Source organism: Salmo salar, chromosome 01 (genome assembly GCF_965601325.2).
Source record: "Salmo salar chromosome 01, fSalSal1, whole genome shotgun sequence".
In the NCBI taxonomy this organism is placed as follows: domain Eukaryota; kingdom Metazoa; phylum Chordata; class Actinopteri; order Salmoniformes; family Salmonidae; genus Salmo; species Salmo salar.
The window spans coordinates 168,803,396-168,807,744 of record NC_138291.1 but is presented as its reverse complement, the minus strand read 5'-3'; positions in this window follow the sequence as shown (position 1 = coordinate 168,807,744).

Genomic DNA, 4,349 nt, shown 5'->3' with positions numbered 1-4,349 from the left:
TTGGTACTGTCCATATGTAGCTTGTTTTTGGTCACAGGTCCAGGAATGGCTGAAGAACTGCAACATTTACCTGGAGCTAACTGCAGGTAAATAGCACTGCTGGGTGATTTGAAAAGTTATAGTTAATCGATCCATAACTTAATAATACTTTTATTAAAAAGGTTTATCTTTAATTTACAATCTGTAGAAACTATGAGAATAGAAAGGTTGAGAACTTTTGTGAAACATCACTGCACAGTTGAAAAATATATGACAAATAGAAATAAAAAATCCATGGTGTTAAGAGATAGATGGGAGGGGTTGAGTGGAGCTGAAGGGTGGGACTAAAAACAACAAGATAACTAATGTAAAAATATGCTATGTCTGTAAAATGTATATAGGTCCAGAACTTTTGTGAAACAGCACATTTAAAAATATATGGAAAATAGAACTCAAACTGGATGGTCTTCAGGGGTTGAGGATGGGATTAAAAACAAACAAAATATAACTATTGTAAAAATACATTGTGTCATAAAATGTATATAGTATGTATAAGCTGGAAGTAGAAGCCTAAGTGTTGTTGTCTATTAGTTTACTCCAATTAGGGGAGGGGTGGTAGTGTTAGGGGAAAATAATAAAGGAAAATATGTTTAAAGGAGACATCTACAGTATATATATCTCTACATTACAAAGAAATAAATGGGGGATTGGAAATGACGCAGACAATTACATTGATGGAAACTACAATGTATCTGCAATATTAAAGCTGATCTACCCCCCCTCAAAAAAGAAATAAGCACATTTATAATAATCCCTTTCCAAGGGAGCGTTGTCCCAACTCCCAAGATAGCCCAAGCCAGACAGACCTGACTAAAGGCATTCAACAGCAGGCAAAAGCTTTTGCAGCATTGTAGTCAATGTTCACTGTCCTATTCCATTGGCTGGGTAGAATATACTGTACCTCCAAGCTACAGCTGCGGGAGCCCCTCTCTCATAGCTATGACTCCAACCTTCCTTTTCCCTCACCGTCGGGAGACTACAGCCTGCAGCCACCTGCCGAGTTGCTGTGATCGCACCTGTCACAGTGAATTTACTGGCAGGTGAGCTCAGACGGAAGTGGTGGGTAGCAGACTGCAGACTGGACACCGCAGCCTTGTTTTACACTTCAGCTGTCTGTCTCCTGCTGAACATGATGCTGAGGCAACTGGACAATGAGTGGATGGGTCCACTAGTGTAGTAAAAAGACTAGGGTGTAGGTTAAGGAGGCTAGGGGGTGGATTAAGGAGGCTAGGGGGCGGGTTAAGGAGGGTGTGGATTAAGGAGTCTAGGGGGCGGGTTAAGGAGGGTATGGATTAAGGAGTCTACGGGGCAGGTTAAGGAGGCTAGGGTGTAGGTTAGAGCCTAGGGGGCAGGTTAAGGAGGCTAGGGGGCGGGTTAAGGAGGCTAGGGTGTGCGTGGTCACCGGGGGTTAAAGAGGGGTGGTCCCTGGGGGCTAAAGAAAGATGGGTAGGATGTCAGGGCTAAAGAGGGTAAGGTATGGGTGGACCCCAGGGCTTAAAGAGGCTAGAGCCTGGGTGAGCTCCAGGGGGTAAGGAGGCTAGGGTGTGGTTGGGCCCAGAGATTAAGGGATGGATCGAAATTGACATAGAAATTGACATAATGGGAACCGGGAGGAAAATGGGCGAGTGTCATGCCTTTTTAATTTCAGTCACAGGGAGGGGTTAGCATTTTTAAAATCTAGTCCAGGGAAGGGTTTTATAATTTTTAATAGATTACATTTCTATATTTCTCTGAGTTTTAGAATTAGTTGCTTATTAGGCTATATATTGATGTGTGCCCTGTGCTGCCCTTCATCTCTGATTCTTTGCTAGGTGTGCAATATCAAGTGTGCCTATAGGCTATTTGGCGTGGTCTCAATCACATGATCTATAGGCTATAAACTATGAAGAGAAGCACAGAGCAAACTGATATTTCTAAGATAGCTGCTGGGAGGGTTTAAATAAAACTAGGCTGTATTACATACTGCAATGAATATTCCAACCCTGAGCTCCGGACTGCTCTGCTCTTGCTAATCAAAAGCTTTTTGGTGTGCTGCCTAACCAATGACTGTGCTGTGTAAGGCCTACAGTGGTAGTTCAGGAGGAGAGTCAAAGGCTTCTTCCGATTATTGTTAGGATCAGGCCTGCTCCAAAAAATGCACTTGCGTGCGGACTAGCCTATAGCCTATGTTCTGTTCAGTTTGAGAAGGAGAGTTCAAAAATGCTGAAAGTAGGCACATTCGAGTAGGCATTATTCATTTAAACCGTCTTCATTTTAATTGAACTTTACTAACAACAAGAGGACTTTGTGTTGGAGCCTATTTCTTCCATTTAAGAAATAACGGGTAGGCCTACATGTTTGACCAAAGAAATTAGGCTTTAGACAGCTATATCCATAGATTTGTCAGTCAATTCCTCCACCCACCATGCACTCTTTATATAGCCTACCTCTGTGTCAGTGAAGGGCTGTTAAGTTCAAACCAAGACTCAAATTGAGGGGGTTAAGAGAGGGTATGCCATAGGCCTACCTTTAATTAAAGAAAATTGCACAGGCCTACCACTTGTTAGCTTAAGATTTTTAAGAAAATAAATGGATCCAATCCATATATTTATATGTACATATTCTTATTCCATCCTTTAGCTTTGTGTGTATTCGGTAGTTGTTGTGGAATTGTTCGATTACTTGTTAGATATTACTGCACTGTCGGAACTACAGTGGCTACTGAAAGTGTTCACCCCCCTGGTATTTTTCCTATTTTGTTGCCTTACAACCTGGAATTAAAATGGATTTTGGGGGGGGGGGATTGTATCATTTGATTTACACAACATGCCTACCACTTTGAAGATGCAAAATATTTTTTTTTATTGTGAAACAAACAAGAAATAAGACAAAAAAACTGAAAACTTGAGCATGCATAACTATTCACCCCCCAAAGTCAATACTTTGTAGACACCTTTTGCAGCTGCAAGTCTCTTGGGGTATGTCTCTGTAAGCTTGGCACATCTAGCCACTGGGATTTTTGGCCATTCTTCAAGGCAAAACTGCTCCAGCTCCTTCAAGTTGGATGGGTTCCCCTGGTGTACAACAATCTTTAAGTCATACCACAGACATTGGATTGAGTTCTGGGCTTTGACTAGGCCATTCCAAGACATTTAAATGTTTCACTTAAATCACTAGAGTGTTGCTTTAGCAGTATGCTTAGGGTCATTGTCCTGCTGGAAGGTGAACCTCCGTCCCAGTCTCAAATCTCTGGCAGACTGAAACAGGTTTCCCGCAAGAATATCCCTGTATTTAGCAGCATCCACCATTCCTTCAATTCTGACCAGTTTCCCAGTCCCTGCCGATGAAAAACATCCCCACAGCATGATGCTGCCACCACCATGCTTCACTATGGGGATGGTATTTTCGGGGTGATGAGAGGTGTTGGGTTTGCGCCAGACATAGTGTTTTCCTTGATGGCCAAAAAGTTAAATTTTTGTCTCATCTGACCAGAGTACCTTCTTCCATATTTTTGGAGAGTCTCCCACATGCCTTTTGTCAAACACCAAACGTGCTTGCTTATTTTTTTCTTTAAGCAATGGCTTCTTCTGGCCACTCTTCCGTAAATCCCAGCTCTGTGGAGTGTATGGCTTAAAGTGGTCCTATGGGCAGATACTCCAATCTCCTCTGTGGAGCTTTGCAGGTTGTAATGCAACAAAATAGGAAAAACGCCAAGGGGGATGAATACTTTTGCAAGGCATTGTAGAAGCACAAGCATTTCGCTACACTCGCATTAACATCTGCTGACCATGTGTATGTGACCAATAAAATGTGATTTGATAAGATTTAAAGTGATCTATACCAGCGCTTTGGTCCTTAATGCTTTAAGGTATAAACAAGCTTTAATATAGGCCTAGAAAAATACTTTTGTTTTACTTATTTGACATTCAGAGGCTGAGCTACAACCTTCTAAAAAATGGACTTTGCTTGTACAGAAATGGATTAAGCTATTCACTTTCTGTACAATAGAAGATGTTTAAACTCAGAAAGCTTTTAGGGAAACACTTGTGACCTGTCCTTGGGTTCAGCTATGGAAGAAGTGTAACCAGCAGTTAAAGCTTACATTTTTCTGTGTCGGTAGGCCTACTCTGTCTGGGGTGGAAAAGTAGGCCTAACTTTTGATAGTACCATGCTCAGATACCTAATGGTGTTTCAGATTAAATTATTTGCAAACAGGGACAGTTTCCTTGGAAACAAGACACACTGATTTGGCATTGGATAAATATGATCAGATGAACACATAGGCCTATCTCTCTGTCCATTCTTAGCCAGTCATTTCAGTAATGTGTGTG